At 41.9% G+C, this 26748-nt stretch overlaps 1 long non-coding RNA gene across 1 annotated transcript; it reads left to right on the top strand.

The window, feature by feature from the left end:
• Positions 1-869: 869 nt before the first annotated feature.
• Positions 870-19226, top strand: LOC115279445. The gene is made up of 2 exons (XR_003903444.1): positions 870-1157; positions 18977-19226. It is a non-coding gene; the product is annotated as an uncharacterized LOC115279445 (long non-coding RNA).
• Positions 19227-26748: the final 7522 nt, after the last annotated feature.

The following is a 26748-nucleotide window of genomic DNA, read 5'->3' as shown; positions in this document are numbered from 1 at the left end:
CTGAACCTTTCTCCTAAAGTTCATCTATCAAAGTTCAGGGGAGTGATGACCAGTTGGAATAGGTGGCAGTATTCTCTCTCTCTCTCTCCCAACGTTTATTTATCTCTGAGAGGGAGAGAGACAGAGTGCAAGTAGGGGAGGGGCAGAGAGAGAGGGAGACACAGAATCTGAAGCAGGCTCCAGACTCTGAGCTGTCAGCACAGAGCCCGACAGGGGGCTCTGTGAGAATCATGAGATCATGACCTGAGCTGAAGTCAAACCCTTAACCGACCAAGCCACCAGGCGCCCTGACCGTATTATCTCTTAACAACAAAACCAATTGTCTCTGAAAGCCTTTTCAGGTAAAATATATTCTATTTAAACCCATCTGTTCAGCCACAGATTCAGTCCAGCCTCTGTGGTCATTAGCCAGTAATAAATGCCCCACCATCTCAACCAGGATTGTTGAGGTTGTTTCCTCAGGAATTGGTGTGTATTGTTCCTACCCTAATGTCTGCCATTAAAGAAACTTACTCTCTTCAGTTGGTATGAGCACCTAGTGGATACGTTGGAATCACATTGACACACAGTTTATCCTTCTCAAAGATAATGGGCTCAAAATGCAGGGCTAAGAAATAAACGCCCAATGCTGATCTTTCATGCACCAATCAGTGGGTACAATGCTGTTTGAGGGACTGACCAGATTTCCTATCACCTCTGAAGTCACATCACATAATCAGTCATCTCCTTCTCTTAGGGGAAGTCTAGTCTCCTGCATCCCAGGAAACAGAAAATCACCCCATGTTCACTTGTCCTGTGTTACCATAAAGCACCATTAGATGGCAGCAGTGGCAAATAGCTGTATAGTCCAGGCCGGGATTTTTTTTTTTTTTTCTTTTTTAAGGCAGAGCATAGAAGTACTTTGGAAAGTAAAGCAGTTCGTGTGGTGGAAGGGGAGTGAGCATCCTGAAGTAGTCTTTCAATGGGCTTAAATTTTTCATTTTCCTCCATTGTTCCCCATCTGACAGCCAGCTTGGAAAAAACACCTCTGGGTATTCAGTATGTGAGGATTCCAGAGAGCAAGAGAGCAGAGGCCCCTGAAGAGTAGAATGCTGCAGATGTGTTCCTTTGCTATCACACGGGTCTTTGACTGCTCAAATAATATTGGGATATTGAAGGTATGTATTTTTAAAAATACTATATAGCAAATCTGGTCTTGCAGTAGATCACTGAAGAACTAAGAGGAGGCAGGTAATGATTTTTGGCACTCTGTGGATTCACTTGGTGAAAACATTTCACCTAAAGAAAACTTTGACAGGAACAGCTTCACAAACAGGACTTAAGTTTGCTGCCCTTGCCTGGTACCAAGAATGATGTCACAATGGGAGGAGGGAGGCATTTTCAGAAGTAAAACCTGAACTAAATAAATGTAAGGTCCCCTGGGAGAAGAGAACAGCCCATAGGGGTGGGGGGCAAAGATTTATCTGGAAGAGCATAACTGGTAACTGCTACTTCACTTCTGAGCTGGGCTTAGCTCTTAGCCAACATGCTACTCTAATTGGTCACAATTGTCCCTCTGAGAAAGAAAGGCACCTACAAAGCCTCTTTGGAAACCCAGCTCCTACGGTCTTTGAAGGAAGTAAGAGATCCACAGGTTGTTGCTGGCTTTGGGAAAAGCTCTCCACACGTTCCATGTGTTAATCACGTGAATGACAGTATCTCACCGAGTGTTCCCAAGGAGCATTTATCATTCACATTCCGTAGAAGAGGAACTGAGGCTCAGAGATGGGAAGCAATCTGTGCAGGGCTCCACAGTCACTAAGGGGTGAGGGGCTGTGGGCTCCAAGACCAAGACTTCTCTGCGGTGGCACAAGGGCAAAGCAGGAAGAGATTCCGGGCCACAGGTGGAGGGCTCTGAATTCAGCCCAGACCCCTGCCCCTGCCCTCCCATGGATGGTTCCCCAAACTTTTTAGCTGATGGAAAGGATAAAAAAAGTGGGAGGTGGAGAAATGTGGGTCCTACTCAATGCTAAAGTCGGACCACAAGTCTGCAACTGTCCCCCACCCCCCACCTCCACCAACACCGATTGGGCAGCTACTGTCCATGTTTACCGCAGAGAAATTGACTCTGGTCCGACTCCCCCGTCTGGTTGTCGTGGTTAAACTGCCTGCTGCTTGTCTTGTTTTGAGCATCTCAGGGCTGCTTCCATTGTAAAGTTTCTCTAGTTTTCACTTGATGGTTTTGGCAGTGACGAGGGTTGCCTAGACCCTTATTTCATCAGAGTTAGCAGAATGGACGTTTCCTTCCCAGCTTTCTTGCGATACATTGACATAAAACATTGTGGAAGTTTAAGGTGTGCCGCATGTTGGTTTGATACATTTATATATTGCAAAATGATTACCATGAAGAATGGAGGGTTTTTTTTTCATCTTATCATTCCTCCTGCATTTATTAGCCAAAACTCGTCACTGAAGAAATTTCCTTCAACAACTGATGACCTGAAACAAAGAAAAGCCAAAATAGGCAGGATAAATGCTTGATTCTTTCTTTTTACTTATTTCACAATACTGAGCTCCTGCCCACCCAACCTCCATATGAATTTGTGGATATTTCAGTATCTTACAGTCATCATTTGTTTTTATATTCTTCCCAAACTTGGCCAGTGGGGGCTCACCCGTATAACCTCGCTTTGGGGCACAGCAACTGGGCTCAAGCTCATCTCGAACAATTCTTGCCCCAGATCTAGAATCGGCCATTTCTCCAAGAAGCCTTGGCTCCTTTATGATCGAAATGGTACTCAGATACAATCTGGGTACGTGGAGTGATCATTAAACTGAGTTGGCCACACGTCTAAGCTTTTTCAGTGGACAGAACTAAGAAATGCATAGTTTTTAGAAAGAGAAAAGTAAATCCTAATTCAAATTGATATTCCTCGTTTTATGTTTATTTATTTTCGAGAGAGAGGGAGAGAGAGAGCATGAGCAGGGACGGGGCAGAGAGAGGGGGGACAGAGGATCTGAGGCAGGCCCTGCCCCGACAGGAGCGAGCCCCATGTGGGGTCAGCCTCAGGAACCGTGGGATCATACCCGGAGCCGAAGTCAAATGCCTAACCCACTGAGCCACCTAGGTGCCCCTCAAAGTGGTATTTCTAATTCAAACCAATGATCATAGAATTTTTACTTCAATGTTTTATTTTAAATTTATCCTTTTCTCACTCTTCAAGTTTTATCTCCCAAGGATATTACCTTAATGACTTGGTTGCTTTATTGTATTTATGTAACAATATTCAAAATAATAATGTAAATATCACCACTAGAAACTAGCCAAAAGAATTCGAAAATATATTTCTTTTTGTCCTTAGGATATATCCCCCTAGGGATGTACAATGCAAATATGTGTTTTAAAGTCATTTGAAATCGGGGCACCTGGGTGGCTCAGTCGGTTAAGCATCCCACTTTGGCTCAGGTCATGATCTCATGGCTCGTGGGTTCCAGCCCCACGTCGGGCTCTGTGCTGACAGCTCAGAGCCTGGAGCCTGCTTCGGATTCTGTGTCACCCTCTCTCTGCTCCTCCTCAGCTCCCACTCTGTCTCTCTCTCAATAAATAATAAATAAACATTAAAAAAAATTTTTAAGTCATTTGAAATAATTCTCAAGATGGTTTACCATAGACTTGCCACAAAGTTAGGGTTTTGTTTTCAGTTTATTTAAAATTTTAGGATTTTTTACGTTTAGTTACCCATACTAAACTTATGATTTAACTTTGTTTTTGATTATGTAAAATATTTTCATAATTCCAAAGTCAAAAAATAAAATGAGGTTTATAAAGAAGTAATACCCTTCATACCTCTTAATTCTCTGTTCCTGCCATCACCCTTTTTATTTCATGATTATTTTTGAGAGAGAGACAGAGACAGTGTGAGCAGGGAGGAGGAGAGAGAGAGAGGGAGACACAGAATCTGAAGCAGGCTCCAGGCTCTGAGCTGTCAGCACAGAGCCCGACACAGGGCTCGAACTCATGAACTGTGAGATCATGACTTGAGCCGAAGAAAACAGAGTTGGACGCTTGACTGACTGGGCCACCCAGGTGCCCCTGCATTTTGCATTTTTTACATAACAATATCTTGTGGCAGCCCCTCTGTGTCAGGACACAGACGTCTTCCTCATTCCTGTCCACAGCCACAGACTATGGCGTGGTGTGGATGCTCCATTTAACTGGTCTCCCTTTGACAGACAGTTGGGTTGTTTCTAGCTGTTTGGGCATTAATGCTCCACCTTCATCTTATTGAGCCCTCCCAAGAGTCCAATCAGTTTGGTTTACTCTTATTTTATAGAAGAAAAAACTGCTACCTAAGCAGTTAAGAACTTGACCAAAGTTCCAGACATAGCTGAGGGTGGGGAAGAGACAGGCCTCTCCGGCTGCCTTGGTTTCTGCTCTCTGCTTAAATCCCTGTGGTTGGTGCCGCAGGGTACGCGCCTGCTCGCACCTTTACTTCAGAGCTGGGGGATGGAGCGAGAAGCACGAGCTTTGGGGTAGACTGTGGGGGAAAATTTAGCCTTAAGTTCAAGGCTGGAATCTCAGGTCTCAGCCAGCCTGTGGGAAGAGAATCTGAGGGAACAGCTGGCCTTTCTGGCATTGTCCCCAGTCGAAGGAATGCCAGACATCCGCAAGCAGGTGGGTCTATTTTTGGCAGAAGGACCTTGTCAGTGCCTGCTAAAATCACATCTTGTCCCCTTCTCTCCAGTGCACTTTGCGTCCAGGGTAAATGCACTGAAGACGCTCTCTGAAGGAACAGTGCGGTCCATGCCTGACTCTTCTCTCCTCAGTGGCTCCCCACTTCTTCACGGCCGGTGAAAAGTTACGCTTTACTAAACCAAAAATGGCAAGCACGGTTCCAAGTGAAAATTGTTTTATGGTCTTTTAGGAGGAGAAATTAAGCTGAGATTTGAAGGCAACCTTAGGACTTTGGCCAGAATCTTTCATTAATTTTCCTTTTTCCATCACTCTATTTGTTTTTAAGAGCAACAGTCAATTCTGAGGGGTAATTAGTCCATACTCTGATATTATTTTTAAATGAGTTTCTCAAAAAAAAAAAAAGAATGAGTTTCTCAAGGCAAGGCCTTGTCTCAAAATACTTTTAGCCCAATCTCCTCCCACATTCTCCTCCCCAAAATAATCATGTTTAGGATAAAGGCTGAAAACACTGCAAGATATGAGGAACATCAGCTTTTGAATTTCAAGACACAAATCATATTCACTGCAAAGTCCTTACCATGGCAGAACAGGCAGCCACTACATTTTATAGATATTTTCCAAAAGGGTTTAAACAAACGAGCTTTCTTTTCCGCCTCAGTAGTTGGAATAGGCCGTTCCCTGACCAGCCCTGTTAATAAAGGTTTTATTGTGCCATTGCTGAGCTTCTGAAACCAAACAGCTCAAACAAATTAGCCATAATATCATCGTGCTCCGGACCGAGCAGCGGTGATTAACCATGCGGGTCTGATGTCATTGTGAAGCTGACTGGCTTCTCGGGCTGGCCTGGCATAGGACTGAGTTCAGGTGTGTGGGCGCGCTCAAAGAAAGCCAGTGCTTCCTCGCCCCGTTCTCCATCTTGGCCAGGACACTAACTTTGACATGTGAGCCAATGCCTGAAGGTTCACCCTCTTAGCATATATGGATTTACCTTCTTCAGTGTGATGGGGATGGGAAGACATTTGTGAGTGAGACACACACGCTCCCTACTGTCTGAGAGCCATAGGAAGGAACACTAACTATGGGAAAACAATTCCATGAAAGTTAAGGGTTGTAGTTATGAGCTTGGGTATATTTTGGACCTCTCTGTGCCTCTGTTTGTACACTTGTAAAGAAGGATAACAAAAGTAACTAAATCACAAGGTTGTTGGAGTAAAACACCTGGAATGTGTCTCGCACATGGAATGTGCTCCATAGATATTAGATATAATTAATTATAAGTGTCACTACTCTATCAAAAAGAATGAAATCTTGCCATTTGCAACTATGTGAATGGACCTAGAGGCGGTTATGCTAAGTGAAATTAGTCAGAGAAAGACAAATATATGACTTCACTCATAAGAGGAACATAAGATACTAAATAGACAAACGTCAGGGAAGGGAAGCAAAAATAATATAAAAACAGGGTGAAGGACAAAACATTAGAGACTCTTAAATCTAGAGAACAAACAGAGGGTTGCTGGAGGGGTGTGGGAGGGAAGATGGGCTACATGGGTGAGGGGTAATTAAGGAATCTACGCCTGAAATCATTGTTGCACTGTATGTTAACTAACTTGGATGTAAATTTAAAAATTAAGCAACTGATTTAAAAAATAAAAATAAATAAAAACTTATATTGAAATGCAAAAATAAAATAAATAAATAAAATCACTGCCCTGAAATCTAAAGTTAGATTTTCTCCTTATCTATCCTAAAGTGTGTCTTCCAATGTTCCATTTAATTAACCCAACAAATCTGTAATATTGATGTTACCCACATTTGAAAAAGTCGAGGCCACAGAGTTGAATGGACTTATCCAAGTCATACATATCACACAGAGATGGGACCTGGATCAATTCACATTAGTTCAGCCCCCAAATTCCCGAGCCCTGCATCTCTTTCCCACTTCACCTGGTCATTTCTTTCTACTCATTATTCTGCAGCCATAAATATCTCCCTTATTTTCTCTGACAAAATATTTCTATCCTACCTCATGGCTTTGTATTTGCTGTTTTCTGTGTCCCAAATGCCATTGTCTTTCCCTCCTGACTTGTTCCTTCTTATTGTCCAAATCTCAAATATCACCTCCTCAGAGAGATTTTCCCTAAACATGCCTCTAAAATAGGAGCCCATTCTGGCCCCTCACACCCACACTGTTAGTCTTTCTTACTTCTTACTGTTTAGTTCCTTTAAGGCGCTCATCAGGTCTGTCATTTTTAAACTATGTATTTATTTATTGACTGGATGCCCACTGGAATGTCAAGCACCAAGAAGATTGGGGATTTTTCTGTGTTATCTTGGGCTTATAGTAGAAGTTCACAGCATATTTACTGAAAGAACAGAAGGGAGGAAGGGAAGGAAGGTTCACTGCATTTTTTTTCAGAGCATAAGATTGAGCAGGTAAATGTGTAAGGAAAATAGGGAGGTAATTCATGGCAGAAGGAGCAGCTTGAATCCAAGTCTTGAGACCAGTGAGTTCAAGTTTTGAACTTTAATACACTTTAATACATTTTGAACTTTAATACACTTAAAGAAGTGTATTAATGTGCCCAGAAAGAAGCTCTACGGGGAAATCAGTCTCATCAGCCAGTTTACAAATACCCGTCAAATGCCTATGGCATCAAAGATACTGTGCTAGATATCCCATTATATGTTGCCACATTACAGATTGCCCCAAAACTTAATGGCTTAAAGCAATCATTCTAGTCTTCACAAATCTGCAATCTGAGCACGGCTCAGCAGGCTCAGCAGGGACGGCCCATCTCTGATCTATGTGAAACTGGTTTGGGAGACACACTGAGGGCTGGAAGATCCATTTCCAAGATGGTTCATTCACATGGCTAGTTCGCACCAGCTGTGGTTAGGAGCCCAGTTCCAGCGGTGGGCTGGGGCCCTTCCTTCCTCTCCAGGTGGGCCCTTCTACAGACTGCTCGAGGTCCTTCACAGCCCAGTGGCTGGACCCCAAGAGCAAGGGTCTGAAGAGAGAACAGCAGAAGTGAAGGGCATTTTTGTGATTTACCCTTGGAAATAACATAGCATTCCTTCAGCTCTACTCTATTATTTGGGACAGTCACAAAGTTCCACCCAGGTTCAAAGGGAGGATACCTAGAGTCTGTGTAAGTAGCAGGGTTTCTAGAAGAGTACTTGAAATAGGAGATATTGTTTCGGCCATATTTGTTAGATACAATCCACTACATAGGGAAAGAGCAGTATACTGAGGAGTTACAGCACCTGCCCCCTGGAAGCTCAGGTCATAATGAAGAAGACAGACCCACGTGCTTTTTTAAAGGGGAAAATTCAATCATAGGAGGGGAAAAGTGTTAGGCTGAGACCAGGTTATCTATCACTGCACTAAGGTCTAGCGGGTTAAAATAACTAACAATTGCTTTCTCACGGTTTCAGTGGATTTGTAATTTGGGAGTGACTTAGGTTGTTCTGGTTTCAGATCTCTCATGTGGGTTGCAGTGAACACATCAGCCTGGACTGTAGTCATTTAAATTCTTCACTGGGGCTGGAGAATCTGCTTCCAAGATGGTTGTTAGCAGGCGGCTTCAGCGGTTCGCTATGTGGACGCCTCCACAGCACTGCTTGCGTGTTCTCATGTGCGTGTTCTCAGAGAAGGGCACTGCCTTCCCACGCAGGGTGGGTGATCCAAGAAAGAAAGCAAGGATGAAGCCATAATACCTCTTGTAACCTAGTCATGGGTGTCACGCATCATCACTCCTGTTACATTCTTTTCATTGAGCTCATACCCAAGCAGAGGGCATTAAGCTCCACCTCCTAGAGAAAGATATATTGAAGAATTTGTGAACATTTTGTTTTGAAACAACCACAGACCTTACCCATTATGCAACAGGAAGTGATTTAGGAAGAAGTAATGATCTGGGCGGATGTAGTTTAGATGGATCACCCTGGTGGTGATATACTGTACAGATTTGAGAAAGATTAAGACTGAAGGTGGGCAGACAAAGAGGGAGAATCCTGAAACAACCCAAGGAGGGATCAAACAACTTTAAGTCAATGTCCTGGGCTGTGACAACAGAGGAAAAGATGGGTTTGAAAAATAGTAAGGAGGCAAAACTGTGTTATGAGAGAAAGGAAATAATTCTAAGATTAAATGTTTTATATTAGACTTGAATGTCTGAGTGGAGTGATGCTTATCAATCAAGACAGAAAATCCATGAGATAAAGCAGATTGAGGAACAAGAGGAAGTTCAAAATTAGAAGGAGATTTTGAGTTTGAACTTCCAGATTTAGTGGATGGTTGGTGTTTTGTTTTGTTTTGTGTTGTTTTCCTCTTAATTTTGATAACGTTATCCTTTCTTGAGGGATACGCTAAATACGGCTGTACTTAGTGGTGTGCCGATAAACCAGGGCTCCAAAATAAACACACAAATAAAGCTCTAATTTGTGGTGTGAACACCCTCACCTATTCTAATTGAATGCCACCAACAGTTTAAGAGCCATCTCAGAAATTCATTGACTTTTTTGTAACCAACTGGCCCAGCCTACCAGGGCAATATCTCTGGCTTGGTAATGAATCACATGACCCAAACCTACGCCGGTTAGCACACTGAAAACCTTCTGGCCACGGCCTTTGGTTCAGAGATGAACATTTCAATCAGAGCCAATGAGATGCAGTGAGGCTACTGGTATGAATCCTGAGGAAAGACTTCTTACTGTCCCCTGATACCTGCAATTAAGAGATGATACAGGAGCACAACTGCACCACGTGAAGGCACCCACGGGGGGCCAACCCTGTACAAAGCAGAACAGAGAGCCAGAAGGAAAGCAAATCTGGATGACATTATTTGAGCCATAAACCTAGTTGTAGCTAAAACTACCTCTACTTACAGACTTTTCAATTAAGTGAGCCAATAAATTCTCCTTTACTTGTTTTCTTCTTCTTTTATTTCCTTTTTTTTTTTTTTTGATGTATGTGTGTGGGTACATTTTGTCTTTCTTCCATATTCAGAGAATCTCAACTGATAGGCTGTGTGACACCCAATACTTGGCTTATATAAATCTGAAGCCAGTGGGCAAGTCCAGGATTGACAGAACTCTGTGAATATTTAATTCATGAGAAGGCACAGGCCCACCAAGGGAGAGAACCATCCTGATAATCACAATTTTCTTAAAATTCTGTAGAATTGGAGATATGTGAGCAACAGTAGAGATAATCGAATCCAACTCTTTCATTGAAAATTATGAAAACTGTGTCCCTAAAAGTTTCAATACTTGGTCCAAGGTTATTTCATGACATAGCCAGAACTAAAACCCTGATTCCCTGACTCTTCTGTATCCCTTTCTAACTCAATGCAAATTCTGGGTGGGTGGGATCGAATTTAATTACATATTATTTTTATATTATGAATAATGAAATGTATAATATAACATTTTCCAGTTTAATGGATAGCACTTTACTATTTCAAAGCATCTTGTGTAATTTAATTTTCTTGCCAACCCTGTAAAGTATGTGGGACAAATATTTCAGGGATTAAAAACTGTGGGCTTACAGCACTGGGATGATTTTTCCAAGGTCAAAGAGCCAGTGGAGAGTAAAGCCAAATCCAGAACATAGGACACATGATTCCTTCTTTCAGTGCTCTTCCCCTTCTGCCTCTCTTTCGACTTAATGATGTTTTACTACAAGTGCTTAAGGTACAAATCAGAGAGCACAATTGCCCAGGATTTGGGATGACTCTTCATAAACTCCACAAAAGTACATTCTAAGATGTTTTCTCTTTGCACTATTTCTGTCATTCTCTGGGCAGCTAGGACTCAATCTGCTTAGTAGTCAAGGTGTCAGCATAGATGGTTTCAGAGGAGATGTGTGAATTTCTGGATTTGCCATCACAAATACCACAACCTTGTTGCCGTTGCAACAGTGGAGATTTATTCTCCCACAGTTATGGGGGGCAGAAGTCTACAACCAGCAATGCACTCCCTACAAAGGCTCTCGGGGGAAATCTGTTCCATGCCTCTTCCAGCTTCCCATGGCTGCCGGCTTCCCTGGCTTATGGCCCCATTGCACCAATCTCTGCCTCCATCTTCATATAGACTTCTCACTGTGTCTGTCCTCTGTAGATCTCTTATAAGGACACTTGGCATTCGGTTTAGGATCCACCCAGAGAATCCGGGCTAATCTCCTCATCTCAAATTCCTTAACTCAATCACATCTATAAAGACCCCTTTTCCAAATAAGGTAACATTCACAGGTTCTGGGAATTAGGGTATGAATATTTCTTTTGGGAGGGTCACCATTCAGCCCGCTATGAAAGGCAAAGGAAAAGAACTGTTATTTATTATTTTTTAAGGACAGGAGGTATTTATCCAAAGGTCAGAAGCTTTACAAGTGGAGTGAATCAGAGATCTGCACCATTCTTTTCCAAAGCTGGTCTTGAACTCATTTACAAATTTTGACAAGATCCAAGTGGTCTATAGTACATTCTCTGAAAAGATGCCCTGCCGTCATCTTTATCAATTAGCTGTAGGTGATGGGCTCAAGGTGAAAATGTATTCAACAAACAGCAAGTTGCCTACAGGCTTGGGCATGTGCTTTATTTATATGACACCCTCTGCCAGAGTCAGTTTCATGCCAAGAGGCAAGCTTGAAAAGCCACTGTTGAAATAAGAGCTCCTGTTTATTTCTGACCAACATAGCAAGTTCTCTCCTTCACTCACTGTCATGGAGAGTCAGCCACGAGACCAGCCGTGCTTTTCCTGCTGTCCTTTAAACAAAGATTGATATGTGTTCATTTCCAAATCCAGACCTATGTCTGTGATGGGTCACAATCTATAGACCGCGCTTCTAAGACATAGTCTTTCAGAGTAAGTAGCACCTCTATAGTATGCTCATTGTTTCATGGGAAAGTTACTCTCCTGTCCATGCTATGGGGAAGGAAAAAAGGAGAGGGAAAATAACACTTACTGAGCATGGTGGATATGTTCACTAAACTCCCAGATCCACTCCCCACCCTTCTCCACAGCCTACTTCCTGTGACCTTAGTGGACTCTCTGACCAAATGGCTTCAAGTTGGGTTTGGCCAGTAGAGGACTCTGGGGAAAGTGGAGAGAGAAAAGGAAGGAGGGAGGGAAGCCTCCTTATTCATTTCCCAGTCCCCCTGGCCCCATGGTTGCTAAGGGCTGGCCACAAGCCTCTGCGGGTCTCAATACGTCTATGTTAGCTCCCTCTACGCAGCCTTCCCTGTCTCCAGGTCCCAGGAAACACCATTTCAGGCATGAAGGTGGTAGCCCAGGAGGTATCGTACTATCTTTTGTGGCTTTCTTACACCTCACATACACACTTAAAAATATATATTTCTATGACACTGTCCTCAAATTTTCCTAATTTGAACAGACCATCTGTTTCCTAAAGGGACTCAGACTAATGAAGGCCAATCCTTTCAAGATCTTTGCTATATGTCCCTTTATTTCAGTGATCACAGTCCTAGGCTGTCTTAACCACATGATAGACAAGGAAACTGGAGCTTATAGAAGTGACATGACTTGCCCTAGAAGCTAGCAAGTGAGCAGTTAGAATTTAAACTCAGAATTGTCTAACTTCAAAGCCCTTAGATTTTCAGCTATTTCCTCCCAACACTACAGAAAAGTCTTAAAAGATGCCTGGAGAAACAAGGAGATTTCAGGCACAAAGATGCCAGAATGGCTTAAATGTTTTATTCAAAGTTAAACTTTAGGAAGTCATGCTGAGGCCCCGATTCTCCCTAGTATCACATGCAGGAAAAAAAAGAAAAAAATCTACCCAGCAGTCACAATAACTGGAACGTAATTTACGTCTTTTCTATACTCTTCTAGAAGGCCAGGAGTAAACTACTTTTATAATGCAGAGCCAAGCCTCCTAAAAGCCTCTTTCTTTCCTTCACCATTTTCTCTCCGTATCTCCTACATGGCAGCTTCCTCCAGCAGGTTTTTTCCAGCCCACCTCCAAGCTCTCACGATCTCTCTCAAGAGGCTCTCTGTCTTCTAGCTCCTTCATCCTTTCTGGACTTCTTCTTTCCCCTCCTGCCAATAACTCTCTGCATTTTTCCAGTGAAAATTCCTCTCATCTCTTTCAGGCTTTTCCAGATTTCCTGTTGGCACTTTTCCAATTAGCACAACTAAAGAACTCGATTGATAACTACCAGAGCAGTACAAGCATCTTCTGGGGAGAGTGGGAGCCTTGTTAATATTTAAAAAAATTTTTCTGCCACGTAATATAGATTTATTCAGTTTTCAAGGGAAAAAGATTTTGTGTACCTCACATGAAATCTATACTATGGATAAAATATAGATTATAAGTACCTGGAGCATAGGAAAGGAAGTGGGGGAGGGTGAAGGGAATATTTAATTCATATCATATCATGTTCATTTCCTCAGTTTCCCAATTGGCTGTATACAGTACCAATATTTGTTTCAATTTAATTTTTTGGAACTCTAGATATTTTATCTGAGAAACAGCATTATAGGCTACATTTTTATCCATTTTAAATTGTGTTTGCACATAAAATTATAATTATTAATTAAGAATGATAGGGATAAAAAAACATTGATAGGGATTAAAAAGTACACTTAGCATAATGAGCACTGACTTATGTACAGAACTGGTAAATCACTACATTATACACTTGAAACTAATATAATACTGTATGTTAACTATATTGGAATTGAAGAAGAAGAAGGAGGAGGAGAAGGAGGAGGAGAGGAGAAAGAAAAAGAATGATATTTATTTCCCTATCAATAAATTCACCATTTTTTTCTGTGTCCCAATCTTTAACAAGGCAACCACATAGTCATCCTAAGAGCACCCCAAAAATAAGCTCTACCTCCTTGACAATGATTTTAAAGACCATTGCTTCTCACAGGTTTTTAAAAACATCTTTTTTTTAAAGGTTCTTTTTTTTCTTTATTTTTTATTTTTTTTTTAGACTATAACACTATTTTTTTAACATATGCAATTATTTTCCATCATTTACAATACAGTAGTTACAATGACACTCCAAATGGATAAGCAAAGTAAAAAATCAGAACCCCAACTTCTATTTCATGTAATTAGACTTATACAGAAATTAGAAGGTTGAGTAACAACTAGTTAATCACCTAATTTCACAGCTATCTGAAGTGGCAATCGTCATATAGCAGCTTATCTATGATACATTCAAGATACATGATACAATTTATTACTTGCCAATAAGCTACAACACAGCCTGCTTAATACCTTTCCTTAAATTCCACCTCTATGCTACAATATGCTTGAGGTCCATGCAAAAAAGTAGCTACCTTTTATGTAGGAAATGGACGATTGAGTCTTTGGTGTTGTAAAAGCAACTTCATTTAAACATAACCACCCCCACCACCAAAAAAAGAAGAGGAAAGAAAAAAAAAGTAATGAAAATAATAAGGGGAAAAAACATTTAATTGGTGAAAACTCAGGAAAAGGTAGAATAAACTGCAGTCAAGCAAGCTATTTACCATTGGCTTTGTAAAAATGTTTATGGGTTGAAAGTAGCTCATCTGGAAGAAATCTCTCGGGCAAGGCCAAATAGAAAGAAAAAGGAGGTTGATTAGCTCTGGGATTTAAAAGATCCTCACAGGGGTGTGAGACAATACACCAATTCATCCTGAATCTGCCTCCAGTTCATGAGGATCATGAGGCTCTTCATTTTTATGGCCCCAATAAAGGCATCAACCAACACCAGGAGTAGTTTATTCTATTCTCCCTAGGTGGGTAGGGAGTAGAGAAGGCAAGGAAACTATCATTTGCTGAACTCTAGGCTATGTATGAGGTGCTCTAGAGTAAGTTAATAACTTACCATAAATCACAAAAGTAGAAAATACAAAGGCCAAGATTTTAAGCATATTTGTATGTTTGGCCCTTCCACCTCCACTGTCTCACTAGATGGTAATGTCTATGGGAGCAAGTAGCTTGTCAGTCTATTGTTGAAATCCTAGAGCCTAACTGAAAAGGAGCTCAGTGAAAATGTGGTGAATAAATGAACAAATGAATAAGTTCTTTCTGACTTCAAAGCTCAGGATTATTGTGCTCTATTTGTGGATAGAAAAACAAACTCAAACAGTAGTTGCTCTTAGATTTTGAGATGTCTCCTTTGCAGTGGATTGGTATCAGGATAGAGTTTCTCCCCCTATAAACCAAACCTCCCCCCACAGAAGTTATCACTGAAGGCTATACAGTGCCATCAATTGGAAATGAGAACCCAATTCCTATTGGCAAAGAAACACATTATCCTTAATGATGATGTGACCACTTAACTCCGACCCCCACAGTTAACTTGGGAGCAAATTGGAAACCACAGAGGAAGTTTAACAGAAACAATGACATTATAATGAAAATTCCCATGAACATCTCATGTGGTTTTAGGTTTACTTTGGCTGTGTTTGCAGCCAAAACCCAGCCAGTCAACCAATTAATTGTTCACCCTACACTACAGCAAAAGCGTAGTTTGTCAGATTTTTTTTTTTTTTTTTTTTTTTTTTTGGTCATTGAATTGATGGATTGTTTTGGCATCAGGTAGCCAGGTTTTATCTTGGGAAATAATCATCTTCTACTGGGAGAGCTATTCAACTGTGTGGTAGTGCTTCATCACCAGCTGTGCATAAGTGATGCTGTTTGCAATTTGATAAATGTGTACAGAGGCTCAGAGGTCCCCAAACACAAGTCTGATATGTAAACACAATCAAATCATGCTTTTAACCAAGGGAACAGATTTCGATTGCTCATCCTTCTTTGTCTCTTTCAACTCCTTGGCAAAATTTCCTCATACCTCATTCTGCACAAGCGAAGTGAGGGGCATTTTGCAGTCTTGGGTGCCAGCAGAATGAGTGTCAAATATCTTCCACCTGTTATAAACTGAATTTTCGGTTGGAGAAAACCACATCAAAACAATTTTTTGTAAGAAACTGAGGGACTCTCAAAGGCTTTTAAGTTCATTTCAAAATACTGGGGAGAACCTAAAGAATGCAGAAAAATCACTCAATCTCTCAGGTTCTATCAAAACCACGGGAATCAGAACTTTAGGTTACACACACACACACACACACACACACACACACACACACCCTCTCTTGATAACTAAGGACTAAAGTTAATTATTTAAGTTCATTCTTGCCTACAGTTGCACAGTAGACAGTATTATGTCCATTTTAAAAATCATTAACATGAAGCAGTAAAATGAAGCAATTTGCTACACGATCTATATTTTTGCTAAGTGCTGACATCGGAACCCAGCTCCATATCTTAACTGCTACACTGCTACATGTCACCTCTTCATCTCTATAATATTCCTGCCAACCTAGACTTGAATTAATTGTTTGATCATGAACTCAGCCCATTGAACCCTCAGCCATCTTCATTCGAGTTGTCTGCTTTGTGTAATGAATTAAAAGTTGCCTTTCTACAATTCCTAGCTGCTGATCATAGATCTGGCCTGGGGCCTTACTGAATAAGTGTAATCCCTCTTCCAAATGACAGGCTTGTGAATATTTAAAGCTGGCAATCATGTCACCTAAAGCCTTTCTTATGGGCAAATACTGCCAATCCCTTAACTATCTCTCTTAGAACATGGTTTAACTTTCTTGATTGCTTCCTATTTTATGTGTTCCTCTTAAAATGTGACATAAAAGATTCAGCTGTCTTCTGGCCTCACACAGAAGACCAGACATCTCACCATCCTCAATCAGTGAATGCAGTAAAGATTAAATTAAAATCTCTACCCTCTGTACCAACCCCATGTTTTGAAACCTACACCTTACGGGCACCCAACATTGTCCCAAAGTTGCCCAACCCTCATATGCAGGGCCAAATCTCTAACAAGGCTCTCCTAAAAATGCGAAACAAATTCTATGGAAATTAATCAGAGCACCCAATGGGACTCTATATTATGCAACTTAATCTACTTAAATGTCCTGCCTCTCTCCTCAAAACTTCATGGTCCAAGGCTACCCTACCTAGAAGGAGTTCATAAATCCTTAAGTGCCTGCCACAAACCCAGTCACTCTCTGGGAAAGTGGTCCCAAGTGGCTTTCTTTGCCAGACTTGTCATTACTGTTAATAAGGTACAGTCTCACCCATCACCCTCGCCATTGCTGACGAGGTCATCAAGGGAGGAGTGCCTGAGCTCAAGTTGTTCTATAGTCTGGTTACCTGTGAGGCTGCTATTGTGAACTACAGTGAAAAGCACATGTTCCTCATCAAGTAATGCCAAAACCACCTCACTGTATATTTTCTTTAGAAAATATTTAAGAATGTTAGTCTCTAAGCACCTATGTGTGGGAAATACGTTTGTTTTAATTTCTTTATTTCTATTTCCAGTCTCCATATTACTGGAGGTTTAATCTTAAGCACTAAGGGGTCCCTCTCCTTTGAAAGGGGTTACCTCTACTTTGGGGCAGTTTTATGGGTTGTCTGGCATTGCTGGGGTGAGGACATCAGGTCTGGGCTGTTAACCTCACAGGCCTCTGTTAAACTCTCTCTCTGCTTAGGTCTCTCCTGGTCTCCAAGCACTGATTCACTGCCTTTGGGATATGTCATCTCCATCCTAGGCCACAGGCTTTCTCCTGGCTAACTTCCTAAGCATTAGGGGTCATTCTTTAAACCTGTGCCACACAGAACTACAAGAAACTCAGGAGAACTACTTGTATATCTTTCCTTATTTGTCTTCTCCCCAAAATATCTGGGATAGCCTGTTCACACACACACACTCTCAGATTCCCTCTGAATGCCAATAGTTCTGAAATACAAAAATCAAGGAAAGACTCTGCTTCTCCTTCTGATGGACCATCATTTTCTTGAGACACTGAGCTCTGCCTCTCCTTTCTGTTACCTAAATAAAAGAAAGAAATTCTGGGGGGTGGAGGTTGGGATTTAATTGCTATTTGCAAAAAGCATAAGTCTTTTGCAAGTATAAATTGAGGGCACACAAGAAGTTGAGAAGACACTCAAACTCAACAGCTGCATTAAGTGGGAATGGAAGAGGGCTTCTGCTCACTATTACTACCCTCATGTCATAGGTGATCGAACTGAGATGTGCTCAAATTCACATACTTACTAAACAGGAGAGCCAGGAAATGAACTCAATAAATGTGACCCCAGAGCAGGGCTTTCAAGCACTTTTGTGACAAGGCAAGGCTGCAGGAAGAAAAGTCATAATGAAGGGCCCTAGTGAATTGTCATGAAGGAACAGAAAATGTGTAGTGCCACAAGAGTGTACAATGACTGGGTAGGAAAGAATGGCAGGGCTCTGAACTAATTAAAAGCATAAGAAGACATCTCCCTGAAGAAGTGAAATTTGAGCTGAGATCTGAAAAGTTGTATAAAAGCAAGAATAGCACATTCAAAGGCCCTGAAGCAATACTGATCACTGCCTCAAAGAGAAAACCAAAATGCCTGGAAGGCAAGGAGTATGGGGGAGATTGGTGAGTGATATGGCTAGACATAGAAGCAGAAGTCACTTCTAGTTAAGTCTTCCAAATAATGTTACCGGTTTTTTCTGGAAATGGCCATCTCACAGGAAGAGCCTCAGTTCTGAGCACACACCATCTCTCTAAGCATTATTCATTGCAGGTGAATTTACATGATTTCAAACTCATAAGGTAGGGAAAATGTCTGGCTCAACTTGGCCTAGGTGTCCCCTATTATCCAGTCAGCAGGAGGTGCAGAGTCACACGGTGGCCAAGTTGACCAGTATAAGGAAGGTGAGGTCTATTATAAACAAATGCCTATAGCAGACTAGATCCCTGCCTTGACCAGCATCTCTGAAATAACAGGATTCCCAGACAAACTTAGGTTTACTTTAGTCAGTGGGTTTTACTGTGAAGATAAAATGGGACAGTAAGAAAACCCTGACGTTCATTCAGAAAACTCCAGCTCCAGCGAGCCATTGCACAAGCAGATGTCATGTGACCAGACTTGCCGGCAGCAGCCATTCAGTCTGATGCTCTGCCATTAAGGTTTCTTTCTTTCTTTTTTTTTAAGTTTATGTATTTATTTTGGGAAAGAGTGCACCAGCAAAGTTAGGGGGACAGAGGGAGAGAGAGAATCCCAAGCAGGCTCTGCACTGTCAGCACAGAGCCCAGCATGGGGCTGGAACTCATGAGATCATGATTCTGAGCTGAAATCAAGAGTCAGACACTTAACCAAATGAGCCACCCAGGAGCCTCCATTAAAGCTTCTTAGCAAGTCTTGGGCTCTGCTTCTTCTCCTATTATTATGACTTAGTGCATTTTGTATCTTCTGTTCCAATTCCCCAGGAACAAGGACCTGGTTGAGCTGAACAGTCCCCTCCAAGTACACAGCTGGCATCCCTGTTGGAGAGGAAGCTTCCTGGAGGCCTCACGTTTCCAGGGATGACCTACGAAGGGCTGACATCTCCAGCGACATGCCTCCACCATCAGCTTAGGTAGCACCGTGCCATGGGTGACATGCTATATCTCTGTGCAAGGTGGTGATTGCAACAAAGAGACTGGAACCAGCCACACATGTTTGGCTTAATTGGCACAATACTGGTTCCTGGAGGTGTTTTTTGTCTTTTTTTTTTTTAAGTTAATGTCTAACCAACATTTTTGAATAAGAAGATTTCATGTGAAAATACATATTTCTGGTTTCCTTTAAAAAATCAGTAAACAGTGGCCATAGATACTGAGTAGTGATTGAGCCCTTTATCTATCTATCTATCTATCTATCTATCTATCTATCTATCTATCTATCTATTTATCTATCTATCTATCTATCTATCTATCTATCTATCTATCTATTTTTGAGAGACAGTGAGCATGTGTACATGTGAGTAGGGGAGGGGCAGAGGGAGAGAGAAAGAGATTCTTAAGCAGGCCCTATGCGGGGCTCAATTCCACCACCCTGGGATCACAACCTGTGCCAAAATCAAGAGTGAGACACTCAACTGACTGAGCCACCCCAGGTACCCTGTGACTGACCCCTTTAAAAGGCCCTTGAGCGCTCTAGTTCAGCACAGCCACAGAATCTGCCTACTGTCAACTAGCTTCACTCATTCACTTACATGCCTGACTCCTGTAGGCATTTGAGTTGGTGAGTGGTTAGGGGCACCTGGGTGGCTCAGTTGGTTAAACATCCAACTCTTGATTTCAGCTCTGATCATGATCTCAGGGTTCATGAGTTCAAGCCCCACCGTGGGCTCTGTACTGGCAGTGCAGAACCTTCTCGGGATTCTCTGTCTCCTTCTCTCTCTGCGCTTACATTGCCTTTGTGCACTCTCTCAGTCTCTCCCTCAAAAATAAATTTAAAAAGAGTTACTGACTATAGAACTGTCACAATCTCAAGTTCAGAAACTATGCCTAGTATAATTCCATTGCTTTTGGTGGCCCCTGGAACAACTTGGAGATACTCTCTGAACACACTTAGCCTGTGTGTCTGCAAGCTACTGCCTTTATGCATGTGATCCTTTATTGTGATAGCCTAACTAAACTTTGGCTAAGCATCTAAAATAGGGATAAGGATAAAGGAATGGCTCCTAGGCATTGGGCCCATCCCATTCCTCGTTTTAAAGGTCATTCTTCTCTGTCCTAATACTGCCTGTTACAAAACACAGTAGGAATAGGCTCTCCTTGCCAACCTACATGCTCCTTCTGGTTATCAGATAAGCCAGAGGGGAGGATGCCTCATGCTGGCAAAATGGGCCCCTGTACTCTGAACTAGCACGTGCATGCTTTGGTCTTGAAATGCCAAATCTTGTTATAAAAACACAGTTTTTTTTTAGTTTATTTAGAAGAGGTGTTTATTTATTCCTGCCTCCTATGTGACCTTGGGCAAATCATTTAATCTTTTTCAGCTTCGATTTCTTCATCCACATATTTGTGCCCCAATAAATATTACGAGGATTAAACGCAATCATAGGAGTTCACTTCCTTCTTCATCCATTTGGGGTACAAAATAACTTCAAACCAACTACAATAAAACCTTGGACTGTGAGTAACTTCTTCTGTAAGGGTTCCACAAGGCGAGCAAACATTTCTAATATATTTTAACTTGATAAAAGAGCGATGCCTTGCAATCCGAGTAGTACGTGACACTGAATGTCATGATCACAACTGAGCCTGTGGTTCTTGAAATTAGCTTTGACATATGAGTGCTTTGGATTACAAGCATGTTTCTGAGATGAACTGTGGTCCGCAAACCAAGGTTTTACTGTATTTGAATATGTAAATTAAATTAGCCTGTCTAGTTTCAACTTTTGCCTTGTCATTTTAAGTTTCTTCCAGGTCCCCATTCCTCTGTGGGCCTCTCCCAGTCAAAATATTTAGCTCTGGTTTTGCAAAGAGAAGAACTGTTCGGTCTTACAGAGGGCTGGATAATTTCAGTGTGGCTGCAGCTGTCACAGTTTCCGGGTGAGTTCCATCTGGCCTCCTTGGCAAATTCACTACCAAAGCATCCCACTGTGTTGCCACATGCCTCTGACCACCAGACCGATGGGTAGGGGAGGGTCCCAGCTCAAGGCAGCTGCTGTGGTCAGCAGGCATGTGCCATGGGCACAAATATAACCTCAGTGAGGCCAAGAGGTCCCTCTCTTCTGGAGGTGTATGCTGCTAAGGAAGCTTTATCTTCCTATCCTACCTCTTACATCAGCTCCCATGTCACCAGCTGCTTCTGCGGACACACACTGTTGGCCATTCTCCCAAAGCTCAACTCCAATCTAGCATGGCCAAGTCAGAGCTCAAGAGCATGCTGTGACACAGCCATTCTCTTCCATGACTTCTTAAGTCCTGGAGGTACCTGAAGCTAAAGAAAGAGACCCTTCTTCTCGTGCTCAAGTCTGTCTCCTACAACTGGATGAGTCTGTATCATCCATGGGAAAACCACACTAACACATAAAGACCCTGGCCCAGCACTTGGCACAGAGGGGACGCTCCTCTTTGCCTCTCTCATGATCAAGACGCCCTGTGCCCCTCTTAGTGCCACACATTTTACAGCACCACGTGACTGAGAGTCTAAAACAGCGGCTATTTGACAGCTCAAGTTCACGTTTCACAGCATTTATTTAGGAGAGGTGTTGCTATGGTGTCCTGCCCCAAGGAAACGGTGACGTAGAGGAAGTCAGTGTATGAGGAGATGTGGTTAACAGCAGAAACACAAGGGACTGATGGACTAAGGCTGGGACCCGCTCGTGCTGCTCCTTGGACCCTGTGACTCGGGCTGAGTCCTTCATCTCCCCTGGCCTCCGTTTCCTCATCTGTAAGAGGAGATGTTTCATGAAGACTGTATAAATGAACATATGGAAAACCCCTAGAACCAACTCTTAGAACATCTAAAAAGTGCTAAATAAGTTATTAATTTTTAAATTGGGAGGACTCTTGCCAGCCCGCTCCTTCAAGCCCTAGCTCTCATATAGTGCACAAGCTTCCACTGAGGAGCACCAACTTTGAAGGTTAGAAGGAGGGAGCTTCAGCTTCTGTCACCACCAGACACGGCTCCCCAGACTGTATGTAGGTGCCCCTTGTTTTTACTTTCCACCAAAGACATAAATGAGCTGTTGTTCATTTTCATTATTTGTCTATATTTTTTAAAGGTCTTTGCTGCTTCTTAATAAGAAGGGGTGTTTTATGATTGTTGAAGTTGGAGGGGTCCCAAATAGTACCACCCTTCTTTCCAATCTAAGGTGAGAATCCACTGGAAGTCAGAGGAAATCAGGTAAATGAAGGGAGGAAATGCTAGATTTAATACTGATAAGGCTGGTGCAGAAATGTTAGGTACGCAGCTACACAGAATTTCCTTACACTAAACCCCAGAATTACACAGACCCCATCACAGGCAGCTCTCGGACAGGGCCTTTGCTGCTAAGATTACATCATGGCCCAAAAGAGATAAGACTTTGTGGGGTTTTTTTGGGGAAAGCAGTTCCCAAAGACAAGAAAGCTATGCAATGCCCAGTTTTTCTTCCATAACCACCAATAAAATGTCACCCTCCATCCTCAAGTGGAGTGTCTAAGCGACAGGAAAAAAAAGACACTAATTGATGTCCCTCCATGTGGAAACATGAATAGGAAACAATATTCCTCCTAATGATGACATTTATGTATGATTCCCATCATGGGGGTTCAGCCAGATGATTGAACCTTGCTGAATTTCATGTCACTTTCAGTGACACAAGCAACTTCCAGCTTGCTGCTTGTATGTGAGGACATTTCCCCTCTGAATCGGTCAAAAGCTTCCCAGTTTTCATAAACCCTCTTGAAGGCCAGTGTTTCCCAAGTCCTTTGCCTTTGGCCCTCTTCTGACTCTAGGTAGACTTTTTAGGTGGCCTCAAACTTGTGAGTGGTTTCAACTAAGAATATTTATTTCTTGTCCCCAAATTTCTTTCTGGTAGGTGCCAGACTCATATAACCTGCATCTTAGTGTCTCATCTTCCAACCCTCTCTGCTCCTACAGAGGCTGCCCCTTTATCTCTGCATCTCCAGGTGCCAAGACATTGACATATAGTAAACACTCAAAAAAGAAAGAATAGAGACAGATAATTGAGAGAAAGGGAGAAATAAAGAAAGAAAGGAGGGATGCAGAGAGGAGGGGAAATGTAGGAGACTGAAAACTGAAGCAAGGAACTTGAAAGAACATTATGGAAATAATGTTTGACATAATGGAAATATGTTTGATATTTAGGCTTGGTTCCAATATGCAATAGCTGTCTGAACTTGGGACAGTTCCTTGAACTATTTGAACTTGTATTTTCTCATTTATAAAGATGGGATTATTCAATACATTATTATCTCAGTGTATTGGTTTGAAAATTAATCACGCTAGCGTCTGGGTCTAGTCCAGTGTAATAAACAATAAATGTTAGTTAAATGTGGGAGTAAGGTATGATTTTAAATCACCAATGTCTTGCCAACTGATTAAGGTTTTTACGAGCTCCATTGGACTTCACCTCAATCTTGAAAACCCTGAAGTTAACTAAGATACATGGATTGTGTCCATGACAGCGGCTGTACAGAGGTTCTCTTACCTAAGGTTTCCTATAAAACTGCATCGAATACAGGAGTGTAGCTGGCTCCAATGTCTCTTCAAGAGGTGGGGCAGCCACACACTCACTGCACAAATTGTGTAGCAGAGAAGTGCATGTTATCTGAAATCTTGGTAATTATAAAAGGAGACATGCAGTCTTAAATTCTGCTGAAAACACAGCAGCACAACAGAGGATGATAGAGTTTGTCTCAAAATAGCTGCCCAAACAGTTTCCCTCTCAGGGTTGAAAAAAAAATTAACTTCCTGACCTGAATTCCTCATTAAAATTCTTTGCAATTGAATGAGTTCCAGAATCTGTTCCATTGCTGTGAATCTTGGATGCCAACACCTGGAATTTGGATTGGAGAGAGGGAAGGATACGAGTAGGCTGGGGCATCCAGACTCCGGCGTTGGCTTCTCTTGGCCTGGAAACCAGCTTGGTGGGGAGCGAGAGGCCCTGAGCAGTGTATGCTACCTTCAAAATAGTCAAAGAGTGTAACTCTCAGCAGTCACTTTAAAGAGAATATTAGCGCTTGCAGGACAAGACCGTCTTAATATTTTTGAATCCTCACTTAATCTCGAGCCTCGTTCCTGGTTTCCTGACACATTGTAGGTTAAAGGGGTCGCTTTCTGATAAAAGCATGAAAGAAAAATCAAGTGAAGTGAACTGTGAGGAAACAAGTGAATGAATAGCCGACTGAATTAATAAATGATGAGAGAATTAGTGAATGCGGTAAACTTGCTTTTCACAGTGCATGAAGACTTAGAGAAGTGTCTAGGCCTTGGGTTGACTAATTAGGAAATCCATGTACCTGGACTAAAGAGCTGATGAGGTTCCCAGGGTTTTAACTCATTTAATCTGTTCCATAAATCAGTGGTTAATTCATCAGAGTGTCAGCTTGCTAAGTTATTATGAGAAATCTTAACTTTTAACATGCAAAAGTGCTTAGCCCAATTTCTGACTCACAGTAGGCACACATTATTTATTGACTATGTATAATAGTCAAGTCAACAAATACTTAATGAGTACACAGAGTGAGCCAGGTGCTAGACCTAGCATGGGGGACACAGTGACAAATGTATCACCTGGTACCATGGCCAATGGGAAAGTTTCGATGGAGAAACTCCATGAAAATGCAAAAGGTTGCTTGCTGCATACAAATTAGAGGAAATAGAATTAGAAGATCTTTATGGACAGTTTCACCTAGCTCTCATGGGTTGAAATTTATATTTTCTTACTCTTTTTGATCTAGTATGTCACTTTAAGGAGAGCTATGTCACCTTAAGGAGAGCAGGCATCAGGTACTTGGATTATGAATATAATATTTCATACTGAGTTTGCTTTTTCCACGTAACTCTTTAGCTCCAAGCAGAGGGATACACATCATCTCCTTATTTTGTTAATCTCTGCACCCCCCAAAACATCACACAGTGCTTGGCATTTATTGGACATCCAGCAGTTTATGAAAAATGACAAAAGAGTGGCTATATAGTCAGGGCCAGAGATCCATACAATCATGTGTGGGGGAGGATTTATAAGGCTAACAGCATTGTTGAAATCCCAACTGTTAATAAACTGGGGAAAAATCAGGCTTGGAGTTACTGAAACCAGACAAAGGCAAAGAAGGACCAGAATGAGTTGTGATTCACAAAGAAATGAAATGGTAAGTAAGACAATATAGATGCACCTCTGTGTCTATCAGTCACAGGTTCCACATGTGTATCCATTTGCTGGGGCTGCTCTGACCACATAACTTCAACCTGGGAGACTTACAGGACAGAAAGGTACTGTCTCACAGCTCCAAGGGCCAGAAATCAAAAATCGAGGTGACAGCAGGGCTGGTTCCTGGCGAGGGTTGTGTGGGCACACCTGTTCCACATCCCTCCCCAATCCGGTGGTTCGATGGCAATCTCCTGTTGAAGCAGCACCCCAATCTCTGCCTTCATCTTCACATGGTCTTCTCCCTATGTGTGTGTCTGTTTCTGGTTCCAATTCCCCAGTCCCCCTCCCTTTTTTTAGAGAGAGAGAGAGAGAGAAAGAATCCCAAGCAGGCTCCACTTTCAGCACAGAGCCTGATGCAGTGCTCGATCCCACGACCCTGGGATCACAACCTGAGCTGAAATCAAGAGTCAGACCCTCAACTGACTGAGCCACCCTGGCTTCTCCCAATTTCCCCTTTTCATAAGGACACCAGTCATATTGGATGAGGACCCACTTTAATGACTTCATTTTAACTTGAGTTGCTCTGTAAAGATTGATTTTCCAAAATAAGGTCACATTCCAAGGCACGGGGGGAATTGGAATTTCAAGATATGTTTTATCAGAGGATACAGTTCAACCTATAACAGTATGTTGGTCATTCATACAAGATTTCTGTATAAGAACTCAAGAAAATGTTAACAGTGATAATCTCTAAGGAGTTGGACTAGGGGATCAGAAGATTTTTGTTTTCTTTCTACCCTTCAATACTATATGAAAATTTAGCCATGAACATATACTCCTTTCCTGATTAAAATGTAAAGTACTATTGGGGCATCCAGCTGACTCAGCCAGGAGAGCATGTGACTCTTGACCTTGGGATTGTGATTTTAAACCCCATGCTGAGTACAGAGATTGCTTTAAAATAAATAATTTGATTTGATTGATTTTAAAAAATCATTAATGCCTAATTGAGGCATTTTTCATTCATTTATTAGAAACAGGCAACAGAGCTTTTAAGAGGAACTATATAGCTGTCCCAAGCCTTTTATGTTTTAAACAAATACTTCAAGATTTGGACAAGTGGAAGGACATCTAGATTCTGCTGCCAGTGAACGCGGGGCTTTATTAAGCCATACACAATCAGGTTTGTGAGCTATCTGGACCTGGACTCGTCTAATCCCGTTCTGGACACAATGCCCAGTATGTTTTTGGCGCTCCATCTGGGCAAAAGGCAGTGTCTGTGACCCATTTTTCAGTCATTACAGCTTATTGGCTAATACCAAACAACATCTCTTCTGTTCTTAAAAAGTGGATTAACGTGGAATTTGCTGTCTCTGCTCTGATCCCTTA

This window comes from Suricata suricatta, chromosome 15 (genome assembly GCF_006229205.1).
Source record: "Suricata suricatta isolate VVHF042 chromosome 15, meerkat_22Aug2017_6uvM2_HiC, whole genome shotgun sequence".
NCBI classification, from domain to species: domain Eukaryota; kingdom Metazoa; phylum Chordata; class Mammalia; order Carnivora; family Herpestidae; genus Suricata; species Suricata suricatta.
Note: the sequence above shows the minus strand (reverse complement) of the source record. Positions and strands in the feature narration are given on the sequence as shown.